This window comes from Protopterus annectens, chromosome 3.part0, assembly GCF_019279795.1.
Source record: "Protopterus annectens isolate FY-2018-M chromosome 3.part0, PAN1.0, whole genome shotgun sequence".
NCBI lineage: Eukaryota > Metazoa > Chordata > Ceratodontiformes > Protopteridae > Protopterus > Protopterus annectens.
The window spans coordinates 206,576,433-206,600,971 of NC_056731.1; positions in this window are offsets into that span (position 1 = coordinate 206,576,433).

The following is a 24,539-nucleotide window of genomic DNA, read 5'->3' on the forward strand; positions in this document are numbered from 1 at the left end:
ACTGGGAATTTCTGCTCCAATCTTTGTAGTGTTGAGCATACATAGTGATAAAAACAGTGTTTAGTTTGCTAACTTCCAGTAGCAAGAAGCTGCCATAGCAACTTAATTTCATCAGCACTGTGATCTCAGAATGCATTTGGTTTACTACATAGCAAATAAAAATAAAAATAAAAAAATGTGCCTTCAGTTTAGAAGAAAACAAGCTAAGGGATGAGTTACATGATTTAATAGAGATAGCCAGACATATTAAGATCGGTGAAAGAAATCGACTGCAGAAGGTCAATAAAACCCAAAAAGTCAGAAGTTTGATAAAATAAATGAACACAGTAATTAGGATTGTCCATAGAGATCCATGTGATATAACAAAAATAAACAGGATACATTACTGTGCAGCTAAATTAATAACTGATAAAGCCCTACTGCGAGAATACAGGGTAGTGAGAGAAAGGAAGGGGAAAATTGAATACCATCAGGGAAGTATCGAATAGAGAAAACTATTCAAATAGAGAAAATATAAAGCAAGTCTCACTATTAGAAGAATATAGAATGGGAACAGATCAACAAAAATACTAAGAAAGATAGACGTAATAAAAGCAATGTGCAGTTTTAGAACAGACCAGGATCTATCATGCACTATTGAAAATAACAAATTAAAAATCACAGCACAGGTGAAAAAACTTGGAAGATACACAGATAAATATAAAGAAAAAGTACAATATAATCCATGTATTGATGACCCAAAAATAGTTTTATAGAAAGTTGGGAAACAAGGTAAAAGGAATTGAAAGACCATCAAAAGAAAGAAGAAATAAATACATTTTGGAGAAGTATTTATGAAGATGCTGTGTAACATAACAAAGATGCTAAATGGATAGAAGAAGTAAAAGAAAGAATAAGAAGTTTAAAGGTGCAGGATATGAAATGGGATGATGTAACAACCAGAGAGATTGAAACAAAGTTAAAAAAAGTCTCCAACTGGAAAACTCCAGGCCCAGATGCAGTACCTAACTTCTGGTTAAAAGTATTAACATCTTTGCACGAAGATTTAGTTATGCGCACCCTGAACAGATACCAGTTTGGCTAACAACAGGAAAAACAATGCTACTACTTAATAGTGAATCTGCAAGCTACCCTAAAAACTATAGACCGATAACTTGCCTTCTGACAACATATAAACTATACACAGAATTGATGCAGGCAGAGTTTATAGTAATTTAGAAGAAAACTCAATTATGGCAATAGAACAAAAGGGCAATAAAAAAAAGTCATATGGAACAAAGGACCATTTTTTGTTAAATAAAGTCATAGAGGAGAACTGTAAAAAGGGAAAGAATCTAAGTATGGCATGGTTTGACTATAAAAAAGCATTTGATAGTATCCCACATTCATGGATAAAAGAATGCTTAAAGATGTATAAGATACACCCTACAATGATCGACAACATTGCAATGACCATGAAACAGTGGCAGACCACTTTGCAATTAAGCCATGATAAAGGACAAATTATTATTCCAGGTATAAAAATTCAAAGGGGGATATTCCAGTGTGACTCTCTGTCACTGCTGTGATTCTGTATTGCCCTTAACCCACTAAGCTGTTTACTTAACAGCTTAGGCCATGGCTATAATTTGGCTCCTAGAAAACAGTAAAGTGTAAAGACTTCTCATCTTCTCTTTGTCAATGATTTAAAACTGTATAGCTCATCAAATGAAGAACTGAAATCACAACTGTAAGTTGTTAAAACTTTTGCAGATGATATAAGCATGTCATTTGGTCTTGTTAAATGTGCAAAAGTAACCTTTAAAACAGGAAACTGCAACACCAAGAAAACATCAGTTTGGGACAAGAATGTGATAAAAAAGAACTTGAGCAAGAGGGAGTGTATACATATTTTGGAACTGATGAAAGATCAGCAATAAAACATGCACATATGCAAATAAGACTTAGTAAGGAATACTTAGAAGACAAATTAATCCTGAAAACAGCATTGGCATCTACGAACAAAATCCAGACTATAAACCAATTTACTATTCCTGTCCTAACTTACAGTTTTGGAATGATTGACTGGCCCCAAAAAGTGTTGGATAGATTAGATAGGAAAAAGGTTTACCTTTAAAAATGGGTATTGCAGAAGGGCGAACAGAACATTTCCAAAAGGCAAATGCCGAACAGAAAAAGGTTTGAATGTGCAATGAGCAAATGCATAGTGAGATTCGCTCATTGCACATTCGACATTCAGGGGCAAATTGCACTATAGTGGGGATCAGGAAATAGTTCCTTTCTCCACTGTAGTGCGATCTCGGAGTTAGGATAATAAAGTGGGGGGGTGCTGGGAGTGCAGCCTCCCACATGGGGGTGCCTTGCCCCCCTTCTTTACACTTTGTTTTTTTTTCTTCGACCTTCATGTTCGAAAAACAGTGAATCTGCTGTTCGAGTTGCTGTTTTTTGAACATTAAGGTTTGTCAGCATTGTCAGTTTTGTGGTTTTGAGTCACTCATATGAGTACTCGAGCCACTGCAATTCATGGTTTTAAAGGTAAGCCTAGGAAAAATGGTTCATGCTCACCAAATGATTTATAAAAATACATGCATACCAAGATTATATAGTCCCCATTCTGAAGAAGGGATGGGCCTCCTTGAAATTGATTACATGTATAGATCTGTAATTGTGGGACTCCACACATATCTGCTGACCTCAAAAGACCCAAACATAGTGAAAGTCACAAGGAGAATAAATCTAAGATGACTTCTCTGCTTAATCTAGCAGAAGTATATCATGTCAAGTAGGAATGGAAATCAAACCAGAAGTAGATAAAAATCAGGCAGCAACTGAATGTGCCAAAAAACAAAAGAAAGGATATAATGTGAAGGACCAGATGAGAAGACAAGAAATGTGGAAAATGCATAAATATAGTTGCAAGTATAGAAAACTTCTGGAAGACCCTCACATTGATCAGGAATGAACAGAGGAATGGTTAAGGAGAGGCAAATTCTAACCAAGAGATGAAAGGTTAATATTGGCAGCCCAAGATAGTGGGCTGTATACTCGTTGGTTTACAAAGTCCATTGAACGTGTGGGAGAAACAGACAAATGTAGGTTTTGTAAAACTGAATTGGAAACAGTTGCACACCTCATTGCTGGTTGTGACATACTAATGCCAGAAGGACTGTATGCTGAAAGCATAATAATGTGGCAAGATTGTTCAACTGGGGGTTGTGCAAACATTATGGTACTGAAGTGGCTAAAAACACTGGAAACATGAGTCACAAAGCATCATAGAAAATTATGAAGTTTACATCACATGGGATCATCCATTAACAACAGTTCAAAAGATAGTTGCTAGAAAACCGGATATAGTGGTCCATGAAAATAAGAAAAAAGTAGCATTGATCATTGAAATCACCACACTCAGTGACTGCAATGTCTTGCGTACAGGAAGACACAAAGTCATGAAATATCAGGATCTGCAGGCAGAAATTAGAGCAATGTGGAAGAAAGATACCCAAATATATCAAATAGTAGTAGGAACAACGGGTCTTATAAAAAAGAGCCTACAATCATATTTAGATATGTTACCAATACATGTAACCCATATGAATTGCAGAAGGAGTTATTACTGGGCACATTGTGGGTGCTCCAAAGAGCACTTTTGGCTGACATCAAAGATTGAAACAATGCTAATTTCATGAACTTTAATCATACTATGACTTAGGAATAAGGGACATTCCTGTCATGGTATTAGAAACCCAAAGCACTCGAAGAAATTAAAGAAGGGACAGACAGGAATATCAAATGTAAAACATATGAATTGGGATGAAGTAATGGACAGAGAAACTGAAACAAAATTAAGAAAAGTTTCTAACGGGAAAACCCCAGGCCCAGATGGGCTACTTCTGGCTAAAAGTATTAAAATCTTTACATGAAGATTTAGCCATGAGTAAGAACTATTTATATGTGCACCTCGAACAGACCCCATCCTGGTTAACAACAGGAAAAACAATACACCTCCCTAAGAGAAAACCTGCAAGTTATCCTAAAAACCATAGACCAATAACTTGCCTTCCAATGATGTATAAACTATACACTGGAAATGATGCCTACAGAGTGTAGAGTCACTTAGAAGAAAACTCAAGCATGGCAGTAGAACAAAAGGGTAACAAAAGAAAGTCATATGGAACAAAGGATCATTTGTTGTTAAATAAAGTCATAATGGAGAATTGCTAAAAGGGAAAGAATCTAAGTATGGCACAGATAGACTAAAAAAGGTATTTGACAATATCTCACATTCACAGATAAGTGTTTACAAATGTATAAGATACATCCTGCATTGATCAACTACATTACAGCAATCATGAAACAGTGGCAAACCACTTTGCAGTTAAACAATGATAAAGGGCAGATTATTATCCCAGGGACAAAAATTCAAATGGGGATATCTCTGGGTGACTCTTTGTCATCACTGCTCCTTTATTTTGCACTTAACCCATTAAGCTGTCTACTTAACACATTAGGTCATGGCTACAATTTGGCTCCTAGAAGGCGACAAAGTGTAAAGACTTCTCATTTCCTTTTTATGGATGATTTAAAACTGTAGAGTTCATCAGATGAGGAAATGAAAGCACAACTGCCAAGTGATCAACGCTTTCTCTGATGATATAAGAATGTCATTTGGTCTTGATAAATGTGCAAAAGCAACCTTTTAAGCAGGAAAGCTGCAGAAATAAGAAAATATCAGTTTGGGTCAGGAATATGATATAAAAGAACTTGAGCAAGAGGGATTGTATAAATAATATTTGGGGACTGATGAAGGATCAAAAACAAAATATGAACAAATGTGAATAAAACTTAGGAATATTTTAGAAAACTAAAATTAATACTGAAAACAGCTCTGACATCTAGGAACAAAGTCCAAGCTATAAACCAATTTGCTCTTCTTGTTCTAGCTTACAGTTTTGGTGTGACTGACTGGCCCAAAAATGTATTAGATCATCTTGACAGGAAAACAAGAAAAATGCTTCATGCTTATCAAAATGATTCATAAAAATCAGTGTTCAGCAAGATTATATCATCCTTGCTCTGAAGGAGTATGGGACTCCTCAAAATCGATTATATGCATAGATCTGCAATCGTAGAACTGCATACATATCTGCTGACCTCACAAAATCCAAACATAATGGAAGTTTTAAAACATGAGAAGAAGAAGCCGAAGATGACTTCCCTGCTTACTTTAGCAGAAGCAGATTGGTGTCAAGCAGGAATGGAAATCAAACCAGACGTAGATAAAAATCAGGCAGCAACTGAATGTGCTAAAAAACAAAAGAAAGAATATAAGGTAAAGGATCAGATGAGATGGCAAGAAATATGGAAAATGTATAAATATAGTAGCAAGTACAGAAAACTGCTGGAACAGCCTCATGCCGATCAGGATGAAACACAGGAATTTTTAAGGAGCGGAGAATTTAAAGCAAAAAAATGAAAGGTTAATATTGGCAACCCAGTATAAATGCAGGTTTTGTAAAATAGAATTGGAAAAAGTCAACGCATCTTATTGCTGGATGTGATAAACCAATGGTTAGAAGTCCTGTATACTGAAGTAATAATAGTGGGGCAAGACTGTTGCATTGGGGATTGTGCAAACATAGTAATACGGAAGAAGCTGAGAAGCACTGGAAACATGAACCACAAAGCACTTTTTCTAGAAAATGATAACATTTATATGACATGAGATGACCTATTACCAACGGTTCAAAACTAGATGCAAGAAAAACAGATATATTAGTCCATGAAAATAAAATAAAAGTAGCATTGATCAATGAAATTGCTACACCCAGTGACTACAATGTCTTATGTACAGAGAGACATAAAAACATAAAATACTAGGATTTGCAAGCAGAAATGAGGGCAATGTGGAAGAAGGATACCCAGACAGTTCCATTAGTAGCAGGAGCAATGGGAATTATAAAAAAAGAACTAACAATCTGTATGAATTACAGTAGGAGTCAATACTGTGCACATTGCAGGTGCTGTAAAGAGCACTTCTGACTAACATTAAATATTGAAACAATACTAATTCCATGAACTTTAATTATACCCTGACTTAAAAATGGGGTCCATTCCCATCAAGGTATTAGAAACCCAAAAGACTTGGAAAAATTAAAAAAAAAAAAAAACAGCCAGGGATGTTACTGCTCAACAGAAATCACTACTGAACCACAGTTCTGGCAACATTATACATGGCAGAGTTCTGCTGAGCCTCTGAAGACTAAGTAAAGAGAATGTATTTTTAGTTGGCTGGCTTCTACATACTTAACAATAATACCCTGACAGACAAGTTGCAAGGTGTGACTACTCCATACTGAAACATTCATATCTTCCTATTGATATTTACTCTGGTTTCAAAATAAATATTTGGTAATTTAACTTCATAGACTTCACATGATGGACCCTTGGTTGGGTGTATCCTTTCTACCAGTAGGAATTCAGCAAATGTTTCAAAAGAACTATGCTTTAGGATGCATATATTCTTACTGATATACATTGTGATGCCACAGACCTATTACATAAGTGCAGCAATCCCCACAGTCTTTGGGTTCTTTCTTAGTATGGTACAAGATACTGTCGGGGAAGTTTTTCTACTTGCAGGCCTTATATACCTTTTAAGTGTCCAAATGCCCTGTCAAGAGATGGCTTTGCATGTGGAACTTGGGAAAGGAGTGCAGTTTTGTATACTGCACTACTAGAGGTTCTACACTGCCATGCTGTGCCAAAACATAGTGGTAGGTCAGAGCCAGTTATAGCTTTGGATAGATCCACAATGATCAATGCTCAGAAGGTGGATGCATGTCTCATCTTCATGTAGTCAATTTCTTGACTAAAATGGCATTATGGTCTACACAAGTGCTGAGCTTGTACTTGCTTAGCACAATTTGAACAAATGTCAGTTTTTCACTTAAACAGACAATGAGGGAGCTAGTGGAGACATGCTTCAGACTCCCAAATTCAGAACTACATTCTAAGGTTCCAGCACAGTTTAGTCTCCTGGTTGCTCAACTGGCATTTGAGATCAGTCAGACTGACCCTGGGAACTAGCATTTTGAATCACAGCATTCTAGCTTAGGGGACTAGAAGCTTAGATCTCCACTCTTAGGGATTTCTAGGTCCCAGAAGATCAGTCAGTCCCAGCTGAGGGTGTATCACTATATTATTGCTTATTAGTGTTCACAGTTTAAGGCATACATATCAAAAAGGCTGTTGGTGTCTGTAGGAGATCGATTCACTGGTGCATAACTATGACCAAAGCCATGTATTGTTATGTACGTTCTGGGCCTGATATAAGTCTTTCTTCAATATGTGTCACCATCGGTAAATGAGAGTTCCCATGCCAGGTCCATTTTATACAGCTCTTGACATGAAAAAGTCACATGCTCTCCCTTAAATAATACTGAGCACATGTTCATGCCTAGAGACAATGGGAGTGTAAGAATCCTCCTTTTCAGGCTGCTTTGAAAAGTCAGGTGACCAGAAGATGATGTCCTTTAAGACAGATGACAACAATGATTTTTTTTTACCTACTACTAGTCTCTCCTACCGATAATCACTTTCTGGCGATACCTTAAAGTTCAAGAAGTTCAACATGGAATGACCCTATACTCTATCCATATCTTGTTACATATTTAGGAAAAAAGCCTGAGGTGTTCTAGGTCATTACTCCATGAATTTTGTCATCTGATATTCTCAATTTGAAGCCTGAAGGTACACATATTCTACTGCTGTTTCTCTTTAGAATACATAACATGAATGAGTAAAGTCAATGACTAGTCATCCTCAGACTTACTCAATTAAATCTCTTCAGTCAAGCATAAGTCCGCAGAGCTCATAGGATCTAGCCATTCTGCATGTTAAGAAAAAGTGCAAGGCTTTGGGTAAGTGTGGTAAGCAACTGTTTTGTTTTCTAATCTTCCATGCTAGGGTTTAGAACCTTTAAATTTTCATCTCACACTTCCATATTCCAGATTTTCCTGGTTGATCAGGTCCTGGAAAATCTTGAAGACTTTTTGAGTCTAGCCTCATGAAAGATCTTGGTTTTACCCCATTAATGGCCTCTATAGTGGACTTTTATGCAGATCACTAAAATATTGACTATGCTGATGCTATGGCTAGGGCTGCATGCTCAGGGACGTGGCAGTGCAAAAGACTGTGGCTGAGACTGATGCCCTTGAGATTTACCTTTCTTGATGCTCTGTTTAAATGTTGTGTTTTCAGCTAGGCTTTTGAGGGCTATGCCAATTATAATTTCAGGAGGAAACAGTCCCTCATCACTGTTTAGAGGCTTTATATCGAGCTGCTGTCTACCTCCCTCTTCCTCTTCAGAGTCAAGACAACACTAAATGATTCTTCATTGCTTAAGTGATGCATTAAATATCAGACAGTCTTATTTCTTCTCTCTTTGCTGTCAAAACACTCCAGAGGATGATCCTCATGGCCAAATAAGTATAGTCTTAACTGTTCTCTGGACCTGCCTGTAATGTCATCATTTTCCTAAGTTCACATTGGCTAGAAAATCTATCACAAAAGACCAGCGTGTTCTATACATGGCCATTCTTATCAATGTCCTGGAGGTCAGAGGTTCTATGATAGAATGATTTCTAGTAGTAGTTGAAATAGGCTAGCAAATATGTCATTTATATGGAGAAGAGGGAGAAGAAGAGAGGTTTTACTTTTGCCTCTTTCTGACCCTGAAGAATATGGATGAGTTATATCCTATTCTAGACAGAAGACACTTCAGTCAACATTATTGGTTCATCATCATCATCAGCCCCCTTTTTCCCATATCCTACATGGGGTCAGATTATTGTGTTAACTGTCACTATCTCTCATGATTCAATACCACAGTCCTGCCTTCTTCAATACTCATGCCTGACTGTCGCAGGTCTTCTCTCACACAATCCATCCACCTTTTTGCTGGATGTCCTCATTTCCTCTTACTTTCTTCCTGACTGTACCAAATCTTCTTCACCAGATTCTCTTCTGCTTTTCTGCACATGTCCAAACCACCATAATCTGTTCTTTTTGATCTTTTCTGCAACTGGAGCAAATTTTGCTTCTGCTCTTATGTCCTCATTCCTTCATCTGTCCCAGGGAGTGCATCCTACCACCCACCTCAGGCATTTTATTTCCATCACCTCTATCTTCCTCATCTGCTCTGCTTTTACTGCAAAGGTTTCTGTATCATACAGTAGTACTGATCACACCACTGTCTTATACACCTTACTTTTCAGCTTCTTTGGCATTCTTCTGTCATAGACTACACCTGATACTCTATGCCAGTTGGCTGCAACTCCTCTGATTCTAGCTTTGACCTCTTCATTCAGACATCCCTTCTCCTCAACCACCCCTCCCAGATACTTGAAGCTATTAACATGTTCCACTATCTTCCCTTCTATCTGAATTCTCAGCTTCTACTGATTTACCCAACTTGCTACAATTACCACTGTCTCATCTGTACTTAGTGTCATCCCATGTGCCTTCAGTTTTGAATTCCATTCCCCTATCCTTTATGATGTTTTCAGCCAACATACTTGGCTGTCCAGTAACAATTGGTAAGCTTTTAAGTTCTTATGCCTCTACTACCACATTCTTGAATAGTATTTATGGACATGATATATGCCCTTTTAGAAATCAGCAGTTGGGGTGATCAAGCAAAATGAGATTCTTCTACCTCATTCTGCTCAGGCATCCTTTCCATTTCAAACTGATGATGCATTCGCTTTTCTTAGCACCAAGAGTCTTTATAATAGTTTCGATCATTGTTGTCATACTATTGCATGTGGAGGATCTCAATGTCTTCAGTATTTAGAATGTAGAATGCCACTTCACACCAATATAAAAACAGTACATTCTAATAGCAACATTTTTCTTAGGTTCACTATGAGCATGTACATACTGAGATCATTACATCGGGTGGTCTGAAAAGAGTATCTCACTAACTTATTCCATAACATACTTATCACCTTCAACAAAAGTAACAAATGACCACAAATACTTCAAAAAACAAACAAGCAAACAAAAAATAAACAAACAAAAAGCATGGGTGAGATATGAGAGGAAAGCATTTAATCGAATAAGTGCTTTAATCCTTCACAACAGCAGGACTTAATCAGTATAAACCTATAATTAAAAACACACAAAAATGACTTCAGTTAAATAGCTTTACCAATAAATGACATCACTAAACTGTTAGTACATTAAAGCGAATGCACTTGTGTGCATTGTACTAACGGAAAAAGTTAAAATATAACTCACATCGCATTTTTTGACTACTTTTTGCACAATCTATTCTGTTGAGCATATGTGTCAATGTATTACATTCTCTTAGTGAAAGCATTTTTATTTGGATGTGATTTTAAATGATTTCACTTGTATGTATTTTTTACTTTTTATATAATTTGTTTGCATACTGCTACATTATAAAAATGTATTTACTAGTTGAAGTACTATAGTCTAACTTTATCAGTCAGTACAAGGCTGCTTATATAAGGGGTGTGCTTTTCATGATATGTTAACTTTGATAAAGTACCATTGTTGTGAAGGATGAAAGCGCTCAGTTGATTAAAGTCTTTCTACTCATATTCTACCAAAGCTTTTTGTATATTTTTTTGAGTATTTGCAGTTATTTGTTATTTTTGTTGTAGTTTAATTGTACGGATGTGGATCTGATGTCTAGCTAAGGCAGTATATTGAGCACCCCTTCTGATAGACTTTAATTCTTTTACAGCAAATCACCAAATATGTTCCTAATGTTACTGAACAAAGTGATGGTTTAGTGAACTGTCAGCCTGTTTTGAAATCTGGACCTAGTACAAGTTGTTTCTGCCATTCCAACCCTGCCCCTTCTATGGAGACTCACAGGTGGAATGCTGTTACACCTGATATGAATGATTGGTTGAGTTCTACCAATTTTAAAATGTGTGATCCAGGTGAAAACAAACCTTCTTACTCCTTGGCCACTTAGAAGCATACTTTGTTTTACATCATGAATTGTTAGAGCTTTTTGATCAAACTGCAAGTGAATTAATGCTTTTGTCATTAAGGACAATGAACGTAAAATTGTCTAAGTTAGATGTTGATATCAAGGCTCTCAAGTCAAGTAAAATGAAAGACCTGTTGTTTCCTACTGTTCAGACTATTCTGACATTCTTGTTAAAATTACAAGGTTGTCCGTCAGAACAATGAGAAGAAACACAAAAAATTGTCCAGGGATTAAAAACTGAGTAAGATGAGAAGCGAGTATACCGTCTACTACCCTGCACTACTTTTTCAACAGAGTGAAACTGTTCTACTACTCCAATTACTGGATGGATATAAGGCAGTGCCAGTATTCATTTGGACAGCAATGATGTTTTTAGACTATCCTTATGTCAGAAGGTCAAAATGACTGGCCACAAGGGCAAAGTAGAAACATATATGCCAACCATGAACAGCATGGGATGAAAACAGAGGGACAAAAGCAGGGACAGGAAAAGATGACAATGATGACGTGGTTGATCTAGCCATGCCAGAAGGTAATGACTTCAAAATATTCAACTTTAGCATTACTGATGTTACTCATGGGCATTACAGTTTGCTGAGTAAAGTTTTTTTATTTGTGCCACATTTGAAAACTGATTTCATCAAAATGCTTATACAGCTGAAGATTTACACTCTCAAATTGAATTTGCGGATATTTTTGGCAACAGAGACAGTGATTCTTCTCTGCCAAAATATAAAAAGGAAAGTGTTTTTATTCCACTAGTACTTCCTGGTATTTTTGACGTTTTTTGTGAAGACCAAGTTGCATAAGCTTGTGCTAATCAGCATGAGTTTTCTGACATTTCTTAAAACAAGAAAGGCTGCTGTTAAGACAATTGTTAACCAATCAGAATATTAGGATTAGGAAACCCAATAAGGGGAGTGGAGTTGTCATTATGAACACTGCAGATTATGTGAGCAAGATGTCAGACATTTTGAGCAACACTGACACCTATGATAGTGTCTAGGAAAAAGGTTTTCGTTACTTTTTCTAAAACTAACTCTTGGGTATTTTGACTTGTTAACATTACTCCACAGCTGTATGATTTTTTATTAGTTGTTAGCTCCATCATTCCCTCTATCTTTTGTATTGCAAAAATCCACAAAGATGCTTCTGATCAATGATTTAGACCCTTGGTGACTGCCGGCCATTCAAAGACTGAACCTGTGTTTGTTGATGGGCAATGTAAACAACATATTGACATCTTCCCGGGAATTTAATAAACTCTGTGTAGGCTGAGTGTGAAGCCTACATGGAGTTCATGTTATTGCACAATGAGCAGCAGCAGTACTAATCAAATATGCATGCCGCTCATTGCACGTACACGGACACAAGTGATGTGACATGGTCGGTGTAGAGCAGCACAAAGGCATGTAACACATACAGGCATAGTTACCTGCTGGCAAACTTATTCTGTGAGATTGTGTGGACAGCCACAATGACTACAGGACTAAAATTAATGCAATGAATCCAGTAATAATACATTGCAGAAAAGTGTACTCATGCAATCTACACTACAGCGTGTATTTGGCATACTAAGATAAAGGTTTTGTGGTAATGATCAAGGGTATGTAGAATGCAGTATAAATACACTAATCATGGGATGTATGCATATTGAAAAGAGTCACAGACACGGATGATGGGAATGAAGAAAGAGGAAGAGGACATGTGAAACATGGTAATGTACACCAGATAAAGGCATGCCAATATACATACACCACAAAGACTAGTCATTAGCATGAAACGTAATCATGTGTGTATATATTACAGTACGTACTGCTGTTTACACCTCTTGTATGAGTATATTCATATCATCACACAATTATAGTATAATATGTGACTGTCACACAAGGTTACATATCATTGGAGATTACTAGTTGGGATATAAACATCCTGATATGTTCACTGAAGAGGATAATTAGCAAGGGCTGAATATATACAATAAGGGTATTTGTTTGTTGTGAATGTGTCCAAAATGAGTTGCTTGAATATGACTGAAATGTCAGCATAGGTCTCAACCAATCATGGACACATAGCAACAGGTTCATGGACAACAGTAGACAGAGGCTAGCACAATAATGGACAATATCAGAATAACACTACCATTAATCTGTGACATTAACATAAAATATGTGATTGTAAGTTATACATGTTCTGCAGTATATAGATGAAAAGGCAGAGTGCAACTATGATTAACCATCCATTAATCTAGGTTGCAGTTAAATATGGTCAGTCAAGGCCTTTGCTTTATGTTAATGGGAAGCTTGTTCCAGAGAGGGGGTATTGCCTGAGAGATGTATCTGTCTCTCAAATAAGATTTAGTATGTCAGTGGCTCAGTTAACATCCTTGGAACAAGTGGCCCTCATGCAGATAGTGTTAACGGTGTGTAACATCTCCATTTTCACATTGAAGACTGTCCTGTAGGCCAGACACAGATCGACTCTAAGTAGTCTGTATAAGATGTAATATAGTGATAGAGCTTTCAATCTCTCCACATAGGACTTGTTGCTTATAGCATGTAACTTCATTGTGCGATAATTTGGGGGGGTGTTCTAGCTGTTGCAGATGTGTGGTGAGGTACATGCTGGGTCTATATCACATAATTGAAAAACTATTTGTTGAACACTAATAAGGGAAAACTAAATTTTTAACAAAAGCTTCAGTGAAAACTTTCTCTGGGTTAAAAACCAGTAGGACAACCCAGCAAGCTACACAAAAACATCATCAAATAAACCCCCAATGTGGGGGGCACAGTCCCCCCACACACACCCTAACTAAATATAACATCTCTGAGATTGCACTACACTGGAGAAAAAGGCAAATTCCTGATGATGGCCAACTGGTTGTTTTCACAGCAAAACATTTTGCCGAAACATTCATTTGACATTTAGACTTTTCGCTTATTAATGTTCGACTAAGTGTTCGACAAATAGTGTTTTCGATTATATGATATAGACTCAGTACATGCCAAAGGGTGCATTGTATTCAATTATTGGTGTGTTGAGGTTCAAGAGTAATAGAATTACAATGTCCTTTTTTATTTCTTTTTTTTTTGTTAAACACCTTTACTGACTTATCACTTGTGACAGGCAAATTTTCATTCTACAAAAGTAATCAAACTGTATTAACAAACCTAATCAACATTACATAAATTATTTAATTCCTGCCCCTTTTTTAAACAAAAAAAATCTTTAATAAACCATCACTTACTACATAAGCAATCATAAATTTATATAAATGAAAACAAACCACACTGACACTATCCTAGTTGCAAGCATTTTACATCACAAACCATACTGACAACTCCCACTTGCAAACATTATACATCACTTATAATCTACCCAATCATTTTCAGTCAAACATTACATAGCTCATTGAAGTCTTGCCTTCTTTTAAACCTCATTCCTCTCCTGTATGTATTGTTCCTACAATTCCCATTTTTTCCTATGTTGTTTGCTCCTACCCATTTCTAAAATCTCAGTTCTGGTTGTTTTATCTCTGTTACTATATCCACTACTTCTAATATAGCTGGTTTAGATTCTGATTTCCATTTTCTAGTAATTGCTGTTTTGGCAGCCACCATAATTAGACACAGCAAGGCATTACCATGTGTAGGCAATTCTGATTCTGTATCATAGCTCAGAAAAATCATCTCTCTTGTCACACCAATCTGCCTACCCAGCATCTCCAACAGTGCACCACTCAGGGAATCCTTAAAGTCCATTAACCCACTACACTTCCAGAAAATATGTTCACATGTATCTCTTTCTTCCCCATCACACCTTCAACATTTGCTATCTACCTGAGATAAAATTCTCTGAAGTCTACTTGGGGTATAAATGTATCTATGTAAGTATTTCCAAGCAAAACCCCTAAATCTTCTAGATTTTGTTGCATATTTGGGAGATATACATATGTCTTCCCCATGTTTCCTTAATGTGTATGGCCTGCCCACACTTAGGAGTTGTGCTACATACAAGAGATCTGTCAGCACTGTAGACAAATGCTGGTGGGAATTCCGATTATTATCTACCTACGTACCCAGATCATGTACCACTGGTTGCACTCATAGGAGTGTGCTATCTATATTGCAAGCAGCTTTTGTATTTGCTTTCAAAAAGGGAATGATTATGTTTTTTAGTTTATTTAGTGTGTCTCCATGACACTGTCAACAATTGTTTTTGTGCATTAATACTTTTTCCAGTACATCAATAGCATTTTTGGATTCAATGATTGTCCACAATTTACAGTCTTCCACAAAGTTGGTCAGCCAAAAGCTGTCTAAGTTTGTCTTGACTTCTGAGAAATAAATACTGAACAGGAAAGGGCCTAGTACAGAACCCTGAGGTATGGCCCTGGTCATTGGCCCCTTGCTAGAAACTAATTCACACACTTTAACAACACTTGTCCTGTCTGTAATCCATTTGTCTACCCATAGGTGCTTATACCCACTTGAGACAATTTGGCTGTAATACCTGAGCATTGATTTGTGTCAAATACCTTGGCCAGGTCAAGGTAAGTGGGATGCACAGTCTTTTCCTCAACCATGCCCTTGGTGACCTTCTTGAAGAAGTCAACCCAATTTAAAAGACATGACATAGCCTTATCTAATCAAAACTGTGCTAGCTACACATTCGGCAGATTACCTTTTCATTTTGGATAACAATGACAATTCTTTGGTCAGGCTCATAGGTGAAGCAAGTCAGGCTTATGGGTCTACTATTCCATGAATCAGGTGAATGACTGTTGCAATGCACCCTTTTTCCAGAACAAGGCAGTCTGAAGGCTATGTTATGTGTCTGCTAAGTCATGGTTTAAGTTCTTAGAAAGGCAACCTTGGATGATGTCAGGGCCCATTGGTAATGTGTTTTTAGCCTTAGAGAGTCCAGAGATGAGCTGCTCTCCTGAGAAAATAAGCTGAGTAATGCTTGCATGTATTCTTTGGCTGGTGGCCACTGGGGACAATGGGGGTGACATTTGATCCAAACTGTCAGCTAGCAGATTGTCTATTTTCTCGAGATGAGTATGGCTTGTGACATCCACAAATAGCTCTGCACTTAGTTGTGTAGTCCCCTTAACATTTTATAGTTATTTAAAAAATGATTTGTGACACCTCCAAATACAATCTTGAGTATGCATCACAAGCCACTCAGTTGTGCTGTTTACAGTCATACAACTCAATCTATGTCACATAATTACATCAATTGTATATCATATGGCTGTGTGCGATCGCCCTGATACCATACATGGGCACATTACAAATGAGAAGCACAGTTACTAACACAAATGCTGATAGTTACAAAATGGTGCAGGGGACCAGCTCAGTAATCCTTTGGAATAGCAACACAATTGCACATACAATAAATTCACCAAGGTTGCATTTGAATCACAACTTGTGATATGTAAGTGTATATAACAGCATTCCAACATTTGGATGAAACAAGACATATGTGCCCATGTAGTCAGTTTGACATTATAATGATGAATGACACAGAGACTTTAATGATGTTAGGTATACACATGCACACCTATGCCATACTGCAAGTGTTACTGCAATGGTTGAATTACAACTGCATAGAATGGTGATATTCACCACTACAAAAACACATGCATTATTAAGCAAACAATATACATAGTATTGTCCCATGTCTCCGGAGGCATAATACTACAGCTGTTATGGGTGGAACATGTAATCAAATGGCAACAGCAGCCATCAATACATTACCTCACATCACAGCTTGTAATACCCTCTTGTAGGGTTACAGTACATCCACACCTTAGCGTACCACTTGTGTATTACAGCAACTTTGACATGTACAATGTTCATAGGGTCATTGGATATTACTAGGCTAAGGGCCCACATCACAGAAAATCATAACCATTATTATACCTTGTAAACCAAATTGATATATCTATATCAGGAAGATAGTAAAGGCATGTGTGTATGTGTTTGATTGCATTACATACTGCCTCTGTCTATATTGGACATGTGCACCACACCATGACAGAATTGGCAGTCACACATTTAGTGGTCTGGAGATGGCCTACAAAGGCTCATTGAAGGACTCTACTTCATGATGTATTATACATCTTTGAGAAGTTGACATATTCCAGTCCTCTGTAGAAAAACTGTTATGTGGACAGACGGAAAAAGTAGATGTTGGATTCATGGGGCTATGCTAAATGTTCTCCTGAGTGGTAGTTACATGAAAAGAAATTCAAAAGATTATACAATGACCGTAATATACTACTAAGAATACACACAGCAATTGAATGAGGTCAGATCTGAACATTAAGTCTGTGTAGGTATAGAAGATGGATACCACACAATGTGAGAGTAGCATCCCCACGTATGTCTGACTTAAACAGTGTCATGGTGTACTTTATAGAGGATGATAGCATCATTGTATGCTGAGAAAGAGATGCTAAGAGGAGTGTCAAAGATAGATGTGGAATCATATCTTGGTGTAAAATTGCATCAGAAATGTTATTTTAATGATGATATACACAAGCTGATTGCTGTGATATTAGAATCCCTACCTATTTAGAGCCTACCTATTGAGAACACATTACTTAACGGAAGCACCACAGCACAAGGCTGGCTTTTAAAGTGTCAGACAACACTTTATAGCTGATGACATCACCAGTGTTTCATAAGAAGAAGATTGTTGTATGAATATCTCACATGCTGTTCTAAAATGGTCACCAGGATGTGAAATAACTGAACACAAACCAGTTGACTACAGTGAGATTAGAACACCTACCTATCTACAGAGTACAGTAATTTAATGCAAATGTCACAGTGTAAGCCTAGTTTTCATTTTGTGAGACCACACCTTATAGATGATGACATCATCAGTGTCTGGTGAGAAGAAGAAGGTAGGAGAAGTGTCTCACATGCTGTTCTAAAATGGTCTCCAGAAAGTGAAATAACTGAATACAAACACACACACACACACACACACACACACACACACACACACACACACACACACACACACACACACACACACACACATACCACTTGACTGCAGTCTGATTAGAATCCCTATCTACTTATCTGTAGGTCATAGTACTTAGTACAAGCATCACAGCACAAGTCTGGCTTTCACAGTGTGAGACAAATCTTTATAGCTGATGACATCATCAGTGTCTGATGAGAAGAAAATAATATTAGGATTGTCTCACATGCTGTTCTAAAATGGTCTGCCGAATGTGAAATCACTGAACACAAACACACCACTTGACTTTAGTGAGGCTAGAACCCCTATCTAACTATCTACATAACATAGTATTTAATGGAAGCACCACAGAACACACCTGGCTGTCACTGTGTCAGACAAGACTTTATAGCTGATGACATCATCAGTGTCTGGTGAGAAGAAGATGCTAGTAGTAGTGTCTCATATGCTGTTATAAAATGGTCTCCAGACTGTTAATTAAATGATCACAGGCATGCACCCATGCAAGTTATTCACAATGAGACTAAAACCCTTATCAAATTATCTACAGAACACAGCACATAACGCAACTGCCACAGCACAGTGCTAGTTTTCATAATGTTGGACAACATTTTATAGACGATTACATCTTCAGTGTATGTTTGGTAGAAGAGGTTGGGAGGTCTGTATGAAATGGCTGTGTAGCCCTGTTCAACAGACTTGTTTGTAGGATACAAGCTTAAGCTCTTCTGACTACATTAACACATGCTAGTTGACTGCAGGGAGATTAGAACCCATACCTTACTAGTTGCACAATCTAGAAAACACAGCACTTAACACAAGCACCATGCCATAAGTCTGACTTTTATTCTGTTGCAGAATATTTATAGCAATTATATCATCAGTGTATGTTTGGTAGAAAATGTTGGGAGGCCTGTATGATATTGGGAGGCCTATATGAAGTGGCTGTGTATGCCTGTATAACTATAAAAAATTTGCTCTCTATGACACTTGATTGATGACAGAAAGATTAAGGCTCATGCTCTTCTGACTACACACACACACACACACACACACACACACACACACACACACACACACACACACACATTTTGTGATTAGCATGGCTGCAAGTGCTGATGCACATGTTCATATTGTGATGAGTTCATGTCCACATTATGACATGTATAAGAACATCTCAATGTCTATTGTTTCCTACTTTTTTTAATTTCTCCAAGAGTTTTGAATTTCTAATACCATGATGGGAAATGACCCCATTCCTAAGTCAAAGTATGATTAGAGTTCATGAAATTAGCACTGTTTTAATCTTTGATATTAGCTAGATGTGCTCTTTGCAGCACCCGTAATGTGCTCAGTATTCACTCATGAAAATCATATGGAGTTACATGTATTGGTAACATGTCTAAGTACGATTGTAAATTCTCTTTTATAAGACCCATTGCTCGTAGTACAATTGGAACTTCTTGCACATCCTTTTTCCACATTGGCCTCATTTCTGCCTGCAAATCTTGGTATTTTATGACTTTGTGTCTCTCTGTACTTAAGATGATGTAAGCACTGCGTGTAGCAATTTCAATGATCAATGCTACTTTTTTCTTCTTTTCATGGACTACTATATTTGTTTCTTGCATCTGTTTTTTTTTTAACTACTGGTAATGGGTGATCCCATGTGATATAAACTTCATCATTTTCTATAGTGCTTTGTGGCTCATGCTTCCAATATTTTTCAGCTGCTTCAATAATATAATATTTGCACAATCCCCAATTCAACAGTCTTGCCCCATTTTTATGCCTTTCAGTATACAGTCCTTCTGCCATTAGTATATCACAACCAGCAACAATATGTTTACTATTCTTTTTTACAAAATCTACATTTCTCTGTTTCTCCCACTTGTTCAATGAACTTTGTAAACCAACGAGTATGTAGTATACTTTTTTGGACTACCAATATTAACCTTTCATTTTTTGGTTTGAATTCACCTCTCCTTAACCATTCCTGCATTCAGCCCTGATCAACATGAGGTTGCTTCAAAACTCTTCTATACTTGCATATGCATTTATGTGTTTTCCACATTTGTTGCCTTATCATTTTATCCTTCAACTTATATTATTTCTTTTCTATTTTGGCACATTCAGTTGCTGCCTGATTTTTATCTACTTCTAGTTTGATTTCCATTCTCACTTGACACAGATATGCTTCCGCAAAACATAGCATGGAATTCATCTTAGACTCATTCTCCTCATGTTTTAAAACTTTCACTACACTTGCATCTAGTGATGTCAGCAGATAAGTATGTAGTCCTACAATTGCAGATCTGTAAATGTAATCAATTTTGAGGAGGCCCATACCTCCTTCAGAACAGGGAATAAATTGTTCTGGTATACACTGATTTTTATAAATCATTTGATCAACATGAAGCATCCTCCTTGTTTTCATGTCCAACCTATCCAACATCTTTTGGGGCCAGTCAATCACTTTAAAACTGCAAGTTAGGACAGGAAGACCAAATTGGTTTATAGCTTGAACTTTGTTCCTAGATGTCAGTGCTGTTTTCAGTATTAATTTTAGTCTTCTAAAATATCCCGTACTAAGTTGTATCCATATTTATTCTTGTTTTATTGTTGATCCTTCACCATTTCAGAATATTTATACACTCCCTCTTACTCAAGTTTATTTATACCACACTCCTGTCCCAGGCTGATGTTTTCTTGGTGTAGCAGCTTTCCTGCTTTAAAGGTTGCTTTTGTACATTTATCAAGACCACATGGCATTCTTATATCATCTGAAAAAGTTTTGACCCCTTGCAGTTGTGCTTTCAATTCCTCATCTGATGAACTGTACAGTTTTAAATCATCCACAAAAAGTAGATGAGAAGTCTTTACACTTTGTTGTTTTCTGGGAGCCAAATTGTAGCCATGATCTAATCTGTTAAGTAGACAGCTTCATGGACAAGACAAAAGAGCAGTGATGACAAAGAGTTACCCAAGAATATCTTCCTTTAAATTGTTATCGCTGAAATAATAATCTGTCCTCTCTAATACTTGCATTTATTCTTATGCTTTTTTATATTTAACTGTATTACATGGAAGCATTCTTGTAAATATTGTATATAGAGTGTGGTTATTAGTGATATTAGTTAATGCTTGATTTGTGAATATATGTTATTTTTGTTCTTATTTGTGTTTGAAAATAATATAACAATAAAGATTTATTATGGAAAAAAAAAAGAAATAATAATCTGTCCTCAATCATGGCTTCACTACAAAGTGGTCTGCCACTGTTTCATGGTTGCTGTAATGTAATCGATCAGTAGGGTATATCTTACACATTTTAACCACTCTTTTATCCATAAATGTGGGATACTGTCAAATGCTTTTTTGTAGTCTATCCACGCCATACTTAAATTATTAAATTTTTTGAGTTCTTCATTAAGACTTTAACAACAAATGACCCCTTGTTCCATATGACTTTCTTTTTGTTACCTTTTTGTTGTATTGAGATGATTGTGCTTTCTCCTAGAAGATTATTCACTCTGCAGCATCAATTCTAGTATATAATTTATACTTTGTCAGAAGGCAAGTTATTGGTCTATGTTTTTTAGGATAGCTTGCAGGCTGACTCTTAAGTAGGAGTATTGTTTTTCCTGTTGTTAAACATGTTGCTGTCTGTTCAGGGTTTGCATATAGATAGTTCTTATTCATGACTAAATCTTCATCAGGATATTTATACTTTTAGCCAGAAGTTAGGTACTGTACCTGAGCCTGGGGGTTTCCAGTTAGGAACTTTTTTTAGCTTTGTTTCAATTTCTCTGGCTGTTACTTAAACCCATTTCATATTCTGTACATTTGAACTTCTTATTCTTTCTTTTAGTTTTTCTGTCCATGCAGCATCTTTTTTATGTACCACAGGATCTTCTTAAATATTTCTCCAAAATGTGTCTATTTTTTCTGTTTTAGGTGGCGTTTCTACACGTTTTACCTTGTTTTCTAATTCTCTATAAAACTTTTTTGGGTCATCAATAAATTGCTTGTTTTGTACTTTTTTATATTTATCTGCATATCTTCTATGTTTTTCTGCCTGTGCTGATATTTTTAGTTATTATTTGCAATAGTGCATGATAGATTCTGATCTATTCTGATACTGCTCATTGCTTTTATCATGACTCTGTTTCTGAGTACTTTTGTTGATCTGTTCCCTCTTCTATCATCCTCTCTTAATTGCGTTATAGTTTTCTCTACTCAGTACTTCCACAATGGCATTTGATTTTTCTGCTTCCTTTCCATTACTGCCCTGTGTTTTTGTGGTAAGACTTTAATTTAGCTGCACAGTAATACATCTTATTTACTGCTCTTATATCACCTGCATTTCTATGAACAGTCTTAATTACTGTGTTCATTTGTTTTATCAAACAACTATCTTTTGGGATTTTATTGACTTTTTGTACTCTGTTTCTTCCATTGATCTTAATATAGCTGTCCATCTCTATTAAATCAAGAAACTCTTCTCTTAGATCATTTTCTTTTAACTTGAGGGCACATTCTTTGTTGTTGTCCATTTCCTGCAGGCATTCTACAAAACGTTCCAGACCATCTTCCTGTACCGCATTATATTCAGTTTTATCCTGTGTCATCCATTGCTTTTTCATATAGGAACTCACTGGCCTATCACTCCACAGCATTGACTGCATCAGAGTTGCTACAGTTTCCTGTTGCTTCCCTTGCTGTGCAACTCTAACTGAATTTTGATGCCATATGTTTTATTCTTGGGTGTGGGGGGGGGGAGTTGTGGCTTATGTGTCATGTAAACCTTTCAACTCACCAGAAGTGCCCTGATTCCCAGGTTTAACACTGTCCCTCTAAACAACTCCAAAAAGTGGTCACTTTTGAAGAAGGGGTGGTCAATTCCCATTTTAAAATACTGACAATGATCACAGTTGTACACATCTGTTACTGCAGAACATGAATAATAAATTACACTCACATATTCTGTCAATGCCACAGGTTAATGGTCATAATATTTTAAAAGTGTCCATGATTGTGCCTGTTTCTTTGTACATTAGTCCTGGAGTCTGTTGCTATGTGTCCCTGATTGGTTGAGTGCTATGGTAATGTCAGTCTTAAGCAAGTCATTTTGCAGAGCTTCAGAGTATGCACATACCACATATTGTATATACCATCCTTGCTAAGTGTCCTGTCCAGTGAGCATGTCAGTGATGTTTATATCACAACCATTCATCACTATTGACATGTAACCTTGTGTGTCCATCACATATATGCTATCATGTGTGTTTATATCATAATAAACTTACTCAGGGGGTATAAAAAGCAGCACCTACTGGGCTATCTACATATGTGCATAAAGTTATGTATTGACTTGTCTTGGAAGTGTACATACATTGACATATCGTATCTTGGGGATATTTCCATATTTACCATACACTATTTATTTTATTTATTTTATTTTACATTTGTTAACCAGGATGATCCAACTGGACACAGGCCCATTTTCAGCAGAGGCCCGGGGAGAAAAGCTCCACAGTAAGTAAAATTTTACACAATATGTTAAAATACAGTATACAGCAGAAGGCATGACAAGACCAATATATACAGGAAAAAATAGTTACACATGGTTAATAACAGATTAAGTATACAAAGTCAATCAGCATTAGGAGTAGACCTAGACTGTAATATATATTACAGTAGGTATATTAGGAAGTGAGGTATATAACTGGAATAATTTGAGGACTTATGTAATGCATGGGCATAGCCACTTATTCTTTAAGTGTGTTCTAAGTGAGTTTTTAAAGTGAGAAGAAGTAGGGGCAGAAATCAGAGGAGGAGAGAGATTATTACATGTTCTAGCTATGGAGTAGGAGAACAGTGCTTTTCCTGCAGTATTGTTAGCCCTAGAGATTCAGAGGTGGAGTTTGTTGGAAGATTGGAGAGGACGATTTGTATTATAGTGGGTGAGGAGTTGGCCTAGTGCAGGGTTTTTTTCTGGATGTGTTACCACATTGTAGGCAATGACTAATTGGTGATAGGCTAGTAGCTGGGTAAGTTCCAGCCATTGCAGTTCCCTTAGATCCTGGCAATGGTGGGTTCTAAAGGTGGAGTTGTTTGCAAACTTGGCAGTTTTATTATAACATGATTCAAGTCTGGCAAGGTCAAGTTTTGTAAGCTGGGTAAGAACTGGAACAGTATATATTAGGGTAGACCTGAGGTGAGTTTGGGCTAGGGTAATCCATGCTTGTTTTGAGAGGGATTTCATGTGCCTATATAGTGTTCCCAGTTCTTTATGGATTTTTTTGATAGTTTGTGAAATGTGGATGTTGAAGTGTCGATTTTTATCAATTTCAATGCCTAGGAGTTTGGTATGGTCAGAGGAAGAGATAATAGTTACATTTTTGGAGGAAATAGTGAAGAATAGAGGGGTGGAAATATTTGTTGGTGGTGAAAAGTAGTAATTTGGTTCTAGTAGGGTTTAGGATAAGTTGAATCTGAGTGATCC